Source organism: Myotis nattereri (assembly GCF_964212035.1).
Source record: "Myotis nattereri genome assembly, chromosome: 18".
NCBI classification, from domain to species: domain Eukaryota; kingdom Metazoa; phylum Chordata; class Mammalia; order Chiroptera; family Vespertilionidae; genus Myotis; species Myotis nattereri.
In genome coordinates, this window is record NC_138093.1 from 6,367,586 (window position 1) to 6,385,272 (window position 17,687).

A 17,687-nucleotide genomic window follows, 5' to 3' on the forward strand; every position below is an offset into this window, starting at 1 on the left:
TATTGGGGTTTCCTTCCTTCCTAAGGCTGGATAGTATTCCATTGCTATATATACCTCACATTCTGTTTACCCGTTCATTCATTCATTGGTGAACACGGGCTGCTTCCATGGTTCAGCTACGGGGAATAATCTGCTACCAACACGGACGTAACAGTCTCTCTTTGAGATGCTGCTTCCAAGCCTTCTGGGCACACACCCACCAGTGGAATTTCTAGATCCCATGGTCATTCTATTTTTAGTTTTTTGAGGAACCACCATGCTGTTTTCTGTACTGCTGGCACCATTTTACATTCTCACCCACAGCGCACAAGGATTCCAGTTTCTTCAAATCCTCACCAAGACTTGCTACTTTCTTTTCACTCTTTATAGCAGCCATCCTGATGGGTGTGAGGTGGCATCTCGCTGTGATTCTGGCTTTCATTTCCCTAGAGATTAGTGATGTGGAGCATCCGTTTGCCCTTTGATATAAAAGAACATCATTCTCTTTGTGGTCGCTCTGCTGTGATTGGAATGTATGTGTATCACACTGGTGTTAGTCATTTGTCAATTTTTTTTTAGTCCACAACACAACCTTGTTTATCTCACTTCGTTTGGATGGTGCTCCTAGATCCATCAAAGTCACATTCACTCTCCTCCCACTCTTACAGCCATAAGTATCCAGATCACGTAGCTTCGCTCAGAGCCACTTCCTGTCCACAGAGGATACAAGAGGCCCCGTAGGCCCGCTCCTGTGGCTTCGGGTTTTTAAAGGCCAGGACAAGTCTGGGATACATTCATTTGAAAAGTCCTGGGCGGCCTCCTCTGCCTCCTGCTTTCTGTGTTTCTTCCTTGCCAAGCAAGGCGCCAGGTTGGTAAGTTCTATATTTGCTAGAACACAGTGAGAATAAAATTACTTTAAAGCAATGGCAATTCATTCAGAGGCGATGAGAGGAGAAACCTCTCCTTTGAGGGATCCGAGATTTAAAGATTCTTTGATTTTTTTAACAGTTCCGATGGAGCTAGAAAAAACCTGGTGCCTTTACTGCCAGCCCCCTGACCTCCCCAGCACAATCAGAAGCACATGTGGGCTCCAGGGAGCTGGACAAAGACAACACCAAAAATAAAAATAAAAAAAGGGCCACCACATCACATAGCATACAACACCGATGGAAATACAACGTCCCCTGAAATGTACTGCACGTACCACCTAGCTTCGGCGCCACTGTATTTCAAGGATGACATGCTTAGCAAAGGTTTTCGTTTTTCCTTTAGATGAATACATCTGTCTCTGAGAAGATTAGGGACAGGGAACAGGCATCCTGGGTTGGACACAAGCCTGGAGACTGCTCGGGCACCCCTGTAAGCCACGCTGAGAAGAGGGGGCGCCCCCACGAGTGGAAGGGAGAAACTCCTCAGAACAGAAATGGGAAGGGAAGAGGCAAAGCCGGGCAGATACTTGCGACTCCCCCACTTACTCTGACAGCACCCGTGGGGGCAGCGGTGATGTTGAGCTGGGTCTGGCAGAAGTCCTTCCCATGGGTTGGGACGGAAGTCTCGGCAGCTCTGCCTGGGGCTTCCTGACAACTGTCCCCTCTTTCCTGACAGTCTTCTCTCAGTTCCTTCTCCCTGGGAAACTTGGGCTATGGACATACTCCCCAGGAGGAAGCTGCTTTTCCAGGTGTGGAGGACGTGGGAAGGCAAAAGTGATGGGGACATACCTGGCTCTGTTCCCATGGAAACAGCTCTCAAGGTTTCCCACCCGCTGCAGCCAGTGCAGGTGTTGCTCCTCATCCCCCCCATTCCCCCCAAACTCTAGATTCCATGAAGTTATCCTTACATTAATTCCATTTATGATGCTCCCTTAAGATTCAGTCATTTATTTGCTCTTTTCTTTATTCATTTACTATTTTTAATCCTACAAATAACTATTTAACAAATATTTACTGGGTTCCTAATACGTGCCACTATGCTAAGTCTATGGCGGGGACTTAGAAAGACCGAGTCGAGCATGAATACTGCATTTTGTAGGTGAAGGTGTGGGGCTAGAATTGCTCTCTCCAACAATAGCCACTAGGCACGTGTGGTTCTTTAACGTTACACTAATCAAAATGCCAGGTTCTGAGCCACATTAGTCACATGTCAGTTTATCAGTCACGCATGAGTCTGGCTCCACAGTGGACGGTGCAGATCTAGGGCATTTCCAAGGCTTCCATTGACCCGTGAGGGTCTAGAGAGGTGAGCGAAGGGCCCTGGATCATTGTGTGAAAAGCATGGCAACCACATGCAATAGTTCATGCAATAGTACAAATCAAACTCTGCACAGTCATCACTGCCCAGTGTCTTATGCTTCTGCCAAAACAAAAACGAGGCTGAGGACTGTTCTGTTGTAAACACTAAAATATTTGGAAGAAAGCAGAACAGAAACAGAGATGCATACTACATAGCTATGTCTTGTTTAAAGTATCCAGGTAGTGGACGCCAACTAGAGTAAAATATCCAGGTTTTTGACGAAATGTTTTTATTCCTAAAACAAGTCACTAAAACATCAGAAACATGGCTTCCATGACACCCTGGCCCTGAAGGCCACGCCCTGTTGTGACTGGGGACCACACCTTTGGGAGGGACAGCTCAGACCCACCCCTGAAGGAGGGGGGGGGGGGCGGGAGGGGGGCGCAGGGGGACCAGGCTGCTGGATCCTGGGGGAGCTTCCCCAGGGAGGACAGCAGCTGGGCACAGAGCCAGGTTGGAGTCCCGCCTCCAGCCTGTGGACACGGTTCCTTCTTCCCCTGGGACTCAGAAGCCTGGCCTCTGAAACGAGGAGGATGTACCCACCTGGCCAGGCCACTGGCCGGTGAGAGGAGGTGGCTGTGGGAGGTGCTCCAAGAACTGTAAAGCGTTCGTCAGATCTTCTTGTTGAGGTGCCATAACCACCACAAAATACCCCCCCCCCCACCACCACTTCTCTGATGATGTTTCCATCTGCGCCGGGAGCTGGAGGCTGGGCTCCGAAAGTAGAAGTAAAAAATGCCCTGGTTTGTATTATTATGGTTGCTGTTATTTTTGAGTTTCAAACACAACATTGTTGCCAAACAAAATAACAAGTCAGCCGAAATCCGTCCAAGAGGCCAGATTGCGTCCTTCCGGCTGGGCAGTCCGTGCCGGCGCCTGAGCGGCTCAGGAAGGACGGGAAATCCCCTTGTCTTATCGCAGCTGCACTGCTCCTACCCCAGAGGCCCGGCTGTGAAGGAGTCGGGCTCATCGGACTCATCCTCTGCCTTGACCATTTCCTTGAGGAAAGATTCCTTGAGGAGGGAGGGGGCTTTGCCATCAGACACACACAGAAGGAGGAGCTGGGGACAGGCGCCCTGACACTGTGCAATGTGTGGTTGTGAGTGGGACCAAGGGATGTGCCACTGAGCAGGATGGGAGAGTGGTGGCCACGCTTTTCACAAAGGACGGCACTCTCTGTCCCCTTCGGAGACGGGGTTACACCCAGAATACCCACGATAAGAACCATCACCGCTGCTGTGGCCTGAGCGCTCGCGAGGCGCCCTTCACACACGCGATCTCATTTAATCTTGCAGAACGACCCCAAGGGGCGGGATCTATTCCTCTCCTATTTACAGATGAATAACCCGAGTCTCTAAAATCCCCTGGTAGAGTTCTTGATCTCATCCCGCACCCAAACCTTTCCCACCTTCCCTCTTTCCACAGAAGGTACCATTCCTCAACCAGAAACTTAAGTCGCCCCCTAGAGATCACGCCTGATTCTATCTTCTCCCTCACTGCCACCTCCAACCATATCCCCTCTCCCTCCAACACACACTCCACCAGTTCTCCTCCCTCCCACCTCCACCCCCCCCCCCCCCCCCCCCCGGCTGCTCCAGGCCAAGCCCGCCTCCTCTCTGCCCTGGCTGCCCTACGAGCTACTTGTCTCCGATGCTTCCTCACTTGTGAACTTCAAATCAGTGGGCAACATGGAATGACTGGGCCTTTGCCTTTAAATTTTAAAAAGAGGGAAAGAGAACAGAAATGACAGAAGGAAGGGTCTACGTTAAACTTGAAGATAAAAGCAATCCCTTGTCAAAACAGGGATCTCTCGTGTGTGGGGCGGGGGCGGCATTGACTGGGAAGCATGATGGAAATTCGGGGCTGCCAGCCATGTCCTTGCTCTTGATCCGAATGATGGTCATGGGGATGCACACACATATGCCTAGAAGTCAGACCTCAGCTTTTCAACGTTAAAAAAACAAAGAAAGAAAGAAAAAGGCAGGACTTGCCAAGATTCCGGAGCCGGCTTGGCAGCACATGAAGGGCTGTGTGGAATCTGCTTCGCTGGCTCGCGCTCAGGACTCAGAAGGGGACGGAGTCCCGGCTGCCGGGGGCGTTCCGTGCCTAGAACGAAAGAGATGCGATCAGAAAGCACTTTTGCTCTGCCGACTCCTATCCTTGGCCCCGTGCTAGGTGCATCATGATGAATGTTTAGCGTGTCACTTCGCATCTTGTCACAGGAGAGTATTGAAGGACAGGATGTGTAATAAATACGCTGAGTGGAGAGAGGGTTGCGAGCCTCCAGCCTGGGCATCCTCACCGTGGAACCAGATGACGCTGGGACTCTGTGAGGTCAAAGGCAGCCAACTGTGTGTCAGGCCTTTCCTGGATGCACCCAAATGCCAGTGCCCTTCGGCTTCAGAAATAAGCCAGCCCAGCCGGTGAGACTCAGAGGTTGAGCATCCACCCAGGAACCAAGAGGTCACTGGTTCGATTCCCCATCAGGGCACGTGCCTGGGTTGCAGGCTCAATCCCCAGTAGGGGGCATGCAGGAGGCAGCCAATCCATGATGTTTTGCTCTCATCGATGTTTCTATTTCTCTCCCTTCCTCTCTCTCTTTAAAAATAAAGAAAAACATATTTAAAAAAAAAGAAAAGAAATAAACCAGCCCAGAGCAAACCAGGCTCTGATGATTTTAAAAACGTCTTGGGAATGTGCATTTATGGAGGAGCATGGTCTGTGCCCCCCAAAGGAGCCAGGCTGACCAATGACTCCTGACATCAATCACACGTGTATAATGTGACCCAGGTTTGGGGGCATGGAAATGCCTTTTCTCAACCAGGGGACAAACTGGCCAGCTCGCTGGCCTGTAGCTGAAAGGACATGACCTAGGTGTGTCGCCACCTGCAGGCAGGTGCTGTGCTTGCTGGGTTGGGGGGAGGGGTGTGTAGGAAGGGGAGTTGTATGCAGTATGACAACCTGGTAGTTAAGGCGTGTGTTCCAGAGTTCAAGGCCCACAGGGGGCCACTTCCGAGGTGTGTAACTTTGGGCAAACTTCTCTGTGCCTCCGTAACTATAGGCAACAGACCCAATCTCATGGGGTTGTTTGAATGGTTTTAGGTGTTAACACAGGCAATTAAAACAGTCGTTGGCACATGACGTGATTTTGACAGATATGGAAACTACAGATGAGTTAAATAATTGTCTGATAGGAACAGTCACAGCTCAGGTCTATCTGGTCCCAAGCCTGTGTTTGTAACCATTGCCCTTCTCTCCCTCGGTGATGGCGTTGGACCCTGATAGGGGCGTGCTGGGTGTCAGGGCCAGGGGTGGGTGACATCAATCCCATGTGCATAATGTGCCCAGGTTTGGGGCGTGGAAATGCCGTCCAGAGACCAGAATTCCTATCCCGGCCCTGCCACCTCCCAGCTGCGTAACAGCGATGAACTCCACTTCCAAACTCGCTTATCTCTGAAGCCGAAGGGCACTGGCATTTGGGTGCATCCAGGAAAGGCCTGACACACAGATGGCTGCCTTTGACCTCACAGAGTCCCAGCGTCATCTGGTTCCACGGTGAGGATGCCCAGGCTGGAGGCTCACAACCCTCTCTCCACTCAGCGTATTTATTACTCATCCTGTCCTTCAATACTCTCCTGAGCAGGACACCCAGATCCACACTGACCGGAGCCCGCAGGGGACATAGGAGGGGACCAGGGCACCGGCTTGGCGTCAGGAGCGCGGAGATGAGTGGACGGTCCAGAAGGGGAGACACATTGGTTCGACAGGGGCGGCCTGGCGGGAGGGCGTGTCAGTGCGATGGGCGTGTAGAAGGGGACATCACACCCAGGAAGGTGTGGCAGGGGGAGCGGGGAATCTTCCTGGACAAGACGTCCTGAAGGATGGGCAGGAGTTTGCAGCAAAATGCTAGGAACGGGAACTCAAAGCAGGACTGAGGGCAGGAGAATGCCCACAGCTGTGAAGACAAGTTATGGAGAACGGCGGGGGTGCAGAATTCTGGTGTGGGGGCTGCGGGGGAGGACAAAGGAGAAGGGAGCGCCCAGGGGGCAGCCAGGGGGCGGAACAGCACTTTCTTCCTAATCAGTTTGGCTCAGTGGATAGAGCGTCGGCCTACGGACTGAAGGGTCCCAGGTTCGATTCCAGTCAAGGGCATGTACCTTGGTTGCAGGCATATCCCCAGTAGGGGGTGTGCAAGAGGCAGCTGATCGATGTTTCTCTCTCATCGATGTTTCTAACTCTCTATCCCTCTCCCTTCCTCTTTGTAAAAAATCAATAAAATATATTTTTATTAAAAAAAAAAAAGAAGAAGACTAACAACACCAACTGGGGAAGTGATTTGCCCAAGATCGTACTGGGGGGCGACAGGGGGGATGACCCAAGAGTGTGTTGGCGAGGAGGTGGGTGTGAATGTGGCCAAGACACTGCTCTCAAGATCAGATCCCCTGCCTGAGATTTTCCCATGAGACATTGCGGGAGGTGATGATCACAACGAGAGGAGCTGCACAGCAGGTTAATAATACACTAAATGTGAGGTGTTTGCGAGCAGCCAACAGTATTCCAGACGCGCCATGTCTCCTGCGCCAGGAGAAACTAATTAAACTCCGGGGACGGGAAGCGTGAGCCGGTGTGTACGTGTGTAAACAGAGCGAAATCAGCTCATCTGACATTTCACACGCTTTCCGTGACCTTGACAGACAACCTCTATTCTACAAAACTTGCTTTCTCCTTCCTCATTCAGATACCCTCCTAAGGAATCACTTAGAAATGGAATAGCCAGATCCCAGATTAAAAACAAACAAAAACAACAAAAACCCCTCCCCAGCAGTACTGCCCTTCAGAGCAAATGCCATTATCAAATGTAAGAAACAAAAGCAGAGACCGGCTTAGGAATTTCCCCAGAAGAGAGCAGCAAGGCAGGGGCGAAACGGGAAACTGGCTCCCTGTTCCCTGGCCCAAGACGCTCTGGCTCCCTGTTCCCTGGCCCAAGACGCTCTGCCCTATGCCCCCCTGTTGGGGGGGTGGGGGGCAGGCGCTGTCTCACATGGCCTCTGCGTGGGGAAGCCAGGAAGAGATGTCACGTGGATGGACTCACTCTGGGCCACAGATAAGCCCACCTCCTAGTTCCCTGTGGGGCCACTGGAGTTCAAACGCTTTGGTCACCTCCACCCCAAACCCCGCTCTGCCCCATGTTTTCATGATCAGCATGACGTAAAGGTAGAGTCAGAGAGGAGATCGGGACCTAGGGGTGCTATTTCAGGAACCATGCCACTTTCTGCCAGCCAATAAAGGACTGCCCAAATGTGCTACAGCCAAATCTGCCCGGGTGGGAGCCCTCAATTAGAGCCAAGGCTTCTGGGGGTCTAAGATGTGAAGATGTGGCACCAGCCGAGGGTCGAACGGGCCCCTCGTCTTGCTTTCCCTTCCCTTGCATCAAACGAACACGCTCCCTATCAGGAGGACCAGGCCGCAGCACCCCCTGGCCTGGGAGGAGGCCGGGCTGACAGCGCTGTCCCTCCGCCCCAGCGCCACTCCGCACTCTGCTCCCTGACCCCTTTCCTCTCTATCAGGCGAGGGGTGGCCGGGGCAGAAGGGTCTGGGCATCTGCATGGGCACGGCCTGGGGTGAGGGGTCTGAGCGGGCAGAATGTCTGGACTCAAAAAATTGATCTCCGAGATCCTGGGCCACGCCCCAGCGGAACTGAATTGGGGAGAGCCGCAGCCTCCCCCGCTGCTTGGAGTGGGCTCAGCGAGTGAGACTCAAGATCTCGCGTGGTGACGCTCTGCCCTCTGCTGGTGGGTCGGGAGAGATGCTAGTGTCTCCTTGGGTGCCCGGTTCCAAGAGCATCCGCAACTTCAGCCCCAAAACACATCCGGGTTCTCTTGAAAACCCCAGAGAAGGGTCCTGCTCCCCTCGGCTTCCTGCAGGCAGGCGGACAAAAGGAGCCACGCTGGACTGGGCACCTGGGCACCTGGGCACCTGGGCACACAGCTCTGTGTAAACCATGGCAGGCTTTCTCTAGAGAAATGGCCTCCCCTCGCTCCTGCCGTGCTGCAGAGCGGGCGTGAATGCTCCCCGCCAATGGAGTTCACATGGCCATTTTTCTACCTTTCCCATCTCCTCGGTCCTCTGGGTTTCTCTTCTGCTTCTATGAGCAGGACTGGTCAAGACGCTGTCAGAGAACACGCTTATTAGCCACGCTTGCAGGAGGGACGCTCTAGGCTGGTCCGGTGGATTCCGTGCTATGCTGACCCCCTTCAAAGTTCATAGGAATCATAATAGCAGATTCCTCTATAGCACTTACGCTGCGCCGGGCAATAGTTGACCCTGGTCGGCAAACTGTGGCTCGCGAGCCACATGCGGCTCTTTGGCCCCTTGAGTGTGGCTCTTCCACAAAATACCACGTGCGGGCGCACGTGCAATGCGATTAAAACTTCGTGGCCCACCCGCAGAAGTCGGTTTTCGGCCTGGGCGAGTCAATTTTGAAGAAGTACTGCTGATATTTGGCTCTGTTGACTAATGAGTTTGCCGACCACTGGTCTAGTGTTAAATGTTTACTCATGTAATGCTCACAGCAGCCTTAGAAGGCAGGGGCTGCTCTGTCCCCATTTGACAGGTGAGGAGAGAGGTTATAAAGCTTGTCTGGTAGAAGCAACAGAGCGGGGATTGGAACCCAGAACATGTCTTAACCACTTTACTATCCTGCTTCTAACTTCTTCTCTTAACTCAAAATCGCAGGTCAGTGGGGGCCGAGAGAGAGGTGATGAGCGTTAGAGACTGGAACTGCCTGAGACAATGGTAGGATTCCTGAGACAGGAATTCCCTTTGCAAGGGAAGTGTCCCCTGAGATGGACCCTCCCAGAGCCTGACTTCAAATAAGGTCATCACGACAGTGGCATCCACAAGAGGAAGGAGGGGCTGACGAATTTTAACTGGGAGACTCCTACGCACCTTGAGAAAGGGACTGTTTTATTAGTGACCTGTGTCTAGCGGTGTTTTGCACTTGGTCGGTGGATAATAAATGTTGGTGAGTACAGAACGAATAACAACAATAAGAACCAACATTTAATCAGCAATTACAATATGCAGGGCGATCTGCTAAGGTCTTCACATGGGTTATCCCATGTACCATTCACACCATCTCTGTTGCGGTGATCATGACCATTCTCATTTCATAGACAAGGAATTGAGGTGCTGAAGGTTAAGTAACTCTCCTTCGGTTGGCCACGCAGTGAGGGTTTTTACTCAGATGATGTGTCTCCAGTGCCCAGTCCCCTAATCGCCAGACTTGCTGTCTTTCTGGGTCAGAAGGAAGGGAAGGAAGATAACAGGAATGACAGAGTCCTTGGGATGCCCACTCTGGACCAGCAGTCTTCCCTAGAGGACCGCTGATGGGGCTCAGGAATTCAAAGTACACTTTCTGGAAAGGAAGACATAATAATAGCAGGTAACCTTTATGTGCTTGCCAAATGTTGAACTGAGTGCTTTTAAACCTCAGAGCTCCCGTCCATAGGAGGGCCAGATGGTCGGATTAATTCTTTGGGCAGATGTCACAGGAAGGCTAAGAGACAGGAGAGTTGAGGATGCTGAAAAGAGAGGGTGTCTCCGTTGAAGGGAGGTGAAAGCAAACATTGAGGGGGGCACCATTCAAGTAGTTTGACATTGAAGTTTTCATCAAATTTAAAATCACATTGAGGAGTCAAGTGCCCAAGCTTTGAACATGAGATAGACCCAATCCTGGCGGAGGCATAAGGCGTAGTCTCCTGAAGGAATTCTGGGAAGAATTTCCTTGGTGATGAAGGATGTGAAGAAAGCCTGGCCTCCCCATTTCTACTCCCGTGTATACTTGTTCACGGGGTGTTTTAATGCTTGAAGGTACTGCAGCCGTCTTGTGGCCATTGGAGAAAGACCCAAAGCGTTGCTGAGAAGGCATCTCAGAGACCTGGCATGGCCGACCTGCTGGAGAAATCCTGCAACTACCTTCCTCTTCCCCGTAAGAGTATAACTCAGGTCATCGTCCAGAACTTCCTAACCCAGGCTGACGAATGAGAGAGGGAAGCTTGGTGAAAGGAGCACAGACGGGGGGAATCTTTTCCCAGACATCTCTGGATACAGCTGGGTCAGAGAAGGGAGCAGAGTTGACCGCTCTTAATAATTGATGATCTTAGAAAATGCTAGTAAGGGGGGGGGGGGCGGATTAGGTAATAAATTATAATGAGTTCCATGAATCACTGTTTAAAAGTTTCATACTTTTCTCTTTGTTTAAAAGCCTGAGGGACTTCATTAAAAGTTAAGCGTGTTAAACACCAAGGGAATGTAGATTTGTTTAGCCTTAAGTGGTTTTAATGAGAAAGTGGCCCCATGGTGCTATAATTAAGATTTAGGAATCCTCTCCTCCCCTACACATGACTGGAGTTACTAAATGTCATCCTCTATGGGCAGGCTCTTCATATTATAAGAATATGGATCCCTGGGGGGATGTGAGTGATGGAACAGTTCCAGTTAAGGACCTTCCTTCTCTGACGAGATGGGTGTGACTCACACTTCAGGTGGACATCCTGAGGAAGCATGAACCTTAGGCAGGTGGGAGCAAGCCCTGTGGTTCCCCTGATGCTCATGCCAGATGGTAATGAGGTCGCTGCATGGTGACTCTCAGGGTTGGACTGCAGTTCTCCACGGCATGCGTCACTCACACAGCCAGTGAGTTGGCTGATGGCTAGAACGGAATGTGGCTAAACAGGTCTGTTTTGATCCCTGATGTTGACAGTCATTCGGGAGAAACTGACTTCAAATTGGCCCAACATCAGAGTGGGGCTGCCCAAGTACAGCTGTTCCACGAAGTCTTTCCTGATCCACCCCATCTGTTCTCCCATCTTCCAGCACAACCCATGATTCATCTCTTCCCCTAATGCATGTAGGCAGTCACCATATTTTTATGTTTCTGTTTAAATAATAATCATGATAATAAAACCTCAGATTTTGAGCACTTAGCTCAGGCCAGGGACACTCTCGAGTGCTTTACACACATTAGAACATTGATCCACACAATAGCTCAAAGAGGTAGGTACTGCAGTTATTCCCATTTTACAGATGGAGAAACGGAGGTTTAGAAGGTCATTGTCCTGACTCAGTCTTACAATTCTTAGGTGGTAGAGCCAGAATTTGAACCTCCTATTCTGATTCTGGAATTCATACTCCTAACACTGTTACATCAATTTCTTTCATGACACCAAAGAATCCAAGGATTCTTAAGAGCATCCTCTCTTTAATTCCCTCCCCCCGCCCCCTCCCCCCCCCTCCAAGACTGATAAGACGTAGGAATGTCTATTCCACCACAGCTTCCAAAAGCTAAAGAGGCCAGGCAGGCACACTTCCGAAACCTCAGAACGCAGCTTTCTGTGTATTTGCAGGGTGTCAAACAGGCCTAGCAAATAGAAGGTACATAATAAATAAATACTAAGTACTTAATGAACCCAGTCCTACAATAGTGACTACCCTACACTCATAAGAAGAATGTATTTAGTTCTGAGCTAGAGAAACCCTCTAGAGTGCCTTTAAAAATTCTAGGTTTATTTTTCCAAAAAAACCCCCTAAGAAGTCTAGAACTAAGCAATCCAGAGACAATACCATGGATCAGAGACAGTACAAGGACCCAAGCTTGTCTGTATCTTTTTGATCCACAAAACTTAGCATGAAGTTCCTTTCCTCATTGCAACATGGCTGGGGGAGGAGGGTGGGCTATTACAGTTGTTGTTTTTATATATTTCCTGGAAGAATTAAGATTTCTCACTTGTTAATTATGATTAACTAACTTATTTTATAAGGAGAAACTATTTAAACGGCCCTCTGACTTCTAAAAAAATGTAATCTTTAAAACTCTAGTAAGTATAAAACTCCATTCTTTTTTTACCTTGGCTGTTTTTAGTATGATTATAAAATAATATCACCATTAGGGCAGTTTTAGTAAAAATCCATAAAAAGTTCAACTTCGTCTGCTTCATCAGTATTTTTTTCATAGTGACCTCAGAGAGAGGAAAGTAATTTTAAAAAGAAAAGGAGAGGAAGGAAAGGGGGGAAGAAGAAAGAAATAGCCCTTTATCAAGGCTGCTATTGAAGTCTGAAAAACATTCTAAGACCATATCTATCCAGGGGTTACACAGGCTAGCCAATAATATCTAGAACGGTCTCTGATTAGAACAATAAAGCAGAACCCTGTGTTTGGACTAAGACAAGTGGGGTAAATTCCTGCAACAATTACCTTACTTTTCAAGACCCTGGTTGATGTTTACCAAAATCCTTTGGTTTTGATCTACAAAATCGGCCCCTGTTTCAAACAAAAGCTTGAACATATAAAATTTATTTCCTAGCTACAAGGGCAAAAGCTAGCAAAAAATATAGGCAAGATCGCGCTAATAATAAAGTTGTTTTAGTCAGATAGAGTCAACCACGTAAAACACACTCAGGATGAAAGCCTGGTTCAACGCAGCCCAGCTGCACTCGCGGTGCGCTGTCCATGGTACCGAATGCCCTCTGCCTTTAGGTCTCTTTGATCCAGAAGAGCAGAAGCTTTGATCTTTCTGCCCGTCCTAGTTAATGCTATGAACACAGTATTGAATTCTACTTTTAGAAAAACTTTTAAGAGAAACTTTATCGTATGATTGTAAGAATAAAAAAGAAAGAATTCACTCCTGAATCCATTGCCTCCAAGCAACTATAAATATCTAGTTTAATTTCCCTCTAGTTTTCTTTCTCCACATATTTTTACATATTTCAGATCATTCTGAATATGCAACTCAATTCTGTATATTTCTCCTTTTCATAGTGGCATGCATTTTTTTGTTTCTATAAGATCTTTGGATACATCTTTTAAAGCAGATGCACAATATTTGCCATGTTCTGTTCCATAAGTGACCAAATCATGCTTATGTAATTGGATATTATTTTTACTTAAAATGTTATGTATAATAAATAGCTTTAGATTCTTCTCTGGGTGAATCTCCAGAGAACTAGTGAAAAAAATCCAAAGACATCGGGTATTGTATGGTGCCACTTATATAAATGATAAGAATGAAGATAAAACTAGAGAATTGCAGAACAGGTTAGTGGTTGTCAGGAGTTAAGGAGAGGGTGGAAGTAAAAGGAATGTGGGTATAGCTATAAAAAGGCAACATTAAGAATCCTTGTGGTGATGTAAATATTCTTTATCTTGACTACCAATGGCAATATCATAGTTGTAATATTTTGCTATAGATTTTTAAGACGTGTTCCTTGGAGGAAACTGGGGGAAGCGTACCTGGGATCTTTCTATGTTATTTCTTACAAATGCATGTGAATGAACAATAATCTCAAAATGCATAACCTTTGAAAAAGGAAAATAAAGCGAAATCTGATTTGCTCCTCGGGTGAAGTGTCTGCTCCCTAGTGGTGGCCCTGAGGCGAAGGGCCTGGTGGACTTCATCCACGGAGATCAGACTCGCTAAGGCCGCCACGAGCATGTGGTCTCCTGGTTCCACCAGGGCTCAGCACTCAAGGAGGGGCATCTAGAGGTGGTGAGACTGTGAGGACCTGTGGGGCTCCATTTACTTCTGCTCTGCCTCTGTCTCTGGCTACCAAACAGTGGGAGATCATTTTAAAATATATTTTTATTGATTTCAGGGAGGAAGGGAGAGAGAGGGAGAGATAGAAACATCGCTGATGATGGGAGAATCATTGAGGCTGCCTCCTGCACGCCCCACACTGGGGATCGAGCCCTCAACCCAGGCAGAAATCGAACCATGACCTCTTGGTTCATAGGTTAACACTCAACTACTGAGTGACCCTGGCCAGGCAGGGGGAGAGCCTTTCATGGGCTCCCTTGGGCAAAGGTTCTACAACTTCTGGAAAAGGAAAATGATGACAAGAGGTTCAGAAAGTGAACAGTCAGTTCTTTAGTTATAATCATATATCGCTTGACGACAGGAATACATTGTGAGAAAGGTTGTTAGGTTGGTTTCATCATTGTGCGAATATCATAGATTTCACTTACACAAACCTAGAGGGCACCCCTAGGCTATGTAGCCTATTGCTGCCAGGCTGCAAGCTTGTATAGCATGTTACTGTATCCTGTAGACAACTGTGACACAATGGTAACTATTTGTGTGTCCAAACACATACAAGGTACAGTAAAATACAGTGTGAAATATAAAGTGTCTGCGTGTGCAGGCTCATGGACAGGCAGAGGGAGAGAGAGAGGAACACGTGCCCATGCGTGTATTACAATATATGGTTCTAGTCGTTCTATTTCATCATTAGTTATTGTTAATCTCTTACTGTGCCTAATTTATAAGTTAAACTTTATCATAGGTATATAGATACAGGAGGGTCCAGGTATCCACTGGGGGTCTTGGAAGGTGTCCCCCATGGATAAGGGGGGACTACTGTTTCCACAAAGTCACATTCCCAGCCATGTCTGGGTCATTTTGAACAAGTCGCTTCACCTCTCAAAGCCTGGGTTTCCTCGTTTGTCAGATGGGCCATGTGCAGAGGAGGCGGGAGGGTTACAGGTAACATGGGCATAGCACCTGCCTGGCACGTGGCTACTCCGTAGATTTCAATCGGGACATCCTGCCCAGAGGCCTCGGGTACTCGAATATTTGTGAATTCGGTAGTGGCAAACACCATGGTCTTTCTCCTGGGTACCAGATCACAGAGAAAAATAGCCCAGATCTAAAGAACCAACGGGGCAGTTTCAACTCACTGGCATTGTGTCATTGTCTCACTTGCTACACTTATTGGACAGCTGTATTAATGTGTTACTTTGAACAAATCTCTCTCCAGTTCCTTACTGCCCGTCAGTGAATAGTAACTTTTATTCCATAATGTTGCCCCTCACACACTTACTGCCAAGAGCAGGACCAACCTCAGTTACTTTTTTAAAAATCTATATATATAAAAGGCTAAGTGATCAACCATCTGTCCAACTGTCTGACCGACCGATGAGCCGGTACATATGACGCACACTGGCAATTTAAAAATAAATGTTGACTATTTTAATTTTATAATACTACTAGAGGCCCGATGCATGAAATTCGTGCAAGGGGTTCGGCCCTCGCAGCCCCGGCTTCGTCCAGAAGGTCGTCCAGACAGTTGTTCTGCTGTTCAGTCGTCTGGCCTAATTAGCATATTGCACTTTTATTGTTATAGATATTATATATACTATTTTGACATATAATTTTTTGTAGTAACAATTACCACATAAATCTTTCTTCTAGTTAATTTCCTTTCAATGTGCACGAATCCGTGCACTGGGCCACTAGTGTATATATATATATTTTTTATTTCAGAGGAAGGAAGAGAGAGAGAGAGAGATAAAAACATCAGTGATGAGAGAGAATCATTGATCGGCTGCCTCCTGCATGCCCCACATTGGGGATTGAGCCTGCAACTTGGGCATATGCCCTGACCGAGAATCAAACCGTGACCTCCTGGTTCATAGGTCAATGCTCAACACTGAGCCACACCAGCCAGGCTCAGTTAGTATTCTTAATCAATGACAACAATCCAGGAGTCCCCGAGTTCTTTAGAAACCTAATGAATGGCTTTAACAACGTTCTAGCTTCTAACCACACCTCCACAGTAAGGAAATGTGCAGTAATTTTGCTTCCTGAGGATAGAAACAAATTGAATACTTCCTTCAAAATATTATTCAATCCACCCTAAAACATAACGTAACCTCACACGTGTTCAAGCATGAAAGTTCTTTGCCACGGTCATCAAAAATACAGAGACGTTATTAAAGTGGAAGCTCAACTCAGGGGGAGCAAGGGAGAAAGGTTTCCTCTCAGGGGGAGGTAGCTTGGTTTCATATCATTTGCAAGACAAACAGCAATTCCCCACCAGAGTCCTGGGGGCAATGCCCACAGCACCCTGTCAGGGGAGAGTATGGCTTTGCCCGCAGAGGGACTGGAGTTGGCACCGAGGAAGGCGATTGAAAATTGGGGCCAGAACGCACCTGCCCTCCTGGGTTCCTGGGCTGAGACAGCCTTTGCTTAGTTTCTGTCAAGGACACGGGAAGGTGTCTTTCTGGATAAAAGCAGGATTCCAGAGGTCTGGCCCAGTTCTCTGAATCCAGGAGAGAGAGACACGCCCTGGTGTCTGTGGCCTGGCGCCCCACGGTAGGAGGGAACCCCCGGGAGGCACCGGCAGGTAACGCTCACTTGTTCTGCGGGGTACACTTCAGCTTTTCCCATGTTTAGCCTGTCCTGGCTAGATGAGGCAGGGCTGCAGGTTCCCAGCGTCCTCAATCAGCTATGAGTGCAGCAGCAAAACCAAGCTACGTGTCTGTCTGCTTGTCTGACAGCAGCTGGCAAAGGTCAAGGGTCCTCACCCATTAGCCGAATGTAGCCTGGATTGACGGGTGAATTCACTGAGCACCGAGTTCAGCTGCGAGAATGACCCCTTCGGATAGCAGCTGTGCCCCTTCATGCCCTCCCTGGCTTTCCTTTTTGTTAGTGGAGGCAACAAAACCTGTGATTATTCACAGGTAAAAAGCTGACCTGGTTTTTTTTTTTAAGATGATAAAGTAAAAGCGTTTTTACTTTGCTTTGTGATAAACCTGCTCTTTCCTACAGTCTTACTGCGTGTCTGTGTCCTGGGGAACCGGATGCTTCCCAGTTAGAAGGAAAAAACCAAGTCGAAAGGGATGTTAGAAATCCCCAACCCAGTGCGTCGGCTCCTTTCATTGTCTCACAAGTTGTTCTTGCTGGACACCTGCGGAGGGGAGCGTGCCCCCTAAGAGCCACCTACCTGGGATCGGAGGGCAGGAGGGGGTGGGAGGGAAGGGGACGAGGGAGGAGGGGAGGGAGCTCTACCAGTTACCAGCACTTACCCTGTGCCTGTGCCGACAGGAGTCGCGGACCTGCTGCCTGGTCTGGGCTCCGGCAGCTGAGACGGAGATGAGCCACGTTAACCCAGGAGCCCGTTAGCAAAGCCCACACCTCTCCTCTTTCAATAATATAGCGTTCAATTCCTCCCTCTGCGGAGAAGCTGGGGGAAGAGGCGGTGGCTTCATGCTGAGGCAGGGGGCAAGTCTCTGCTGCCGCTGGCCAAAGCCTCCTCTGCCCCCAAGGTTACCCGGCCAGTTTACTTGTAGCGCCTGCGCTCTTCCGCCCTTCCCAGGGTCCTCGGCCTGTCCAGGCGGCCTCTCCTTCCTTTCACCTGCTGCCCCTTCTCCCAGGTGTCTCTGCACAGCCCTGGGCAGGACCGCGAGGCCTGGGAGAGGGAGTGGCAGCTCCTGGGAATGTTCTCAGAAAGGATTCCTGGGTTTTCAAGGCCACAGGCCGGCCTGGTTTTCTTTTAAGATAATAAAGGAAGGACGTGGACGTGGCGGCGGAAGCTCGGGCGGTGTGCTCAGTGGTGGAGCATCCACCTATGAACCAGGAGGT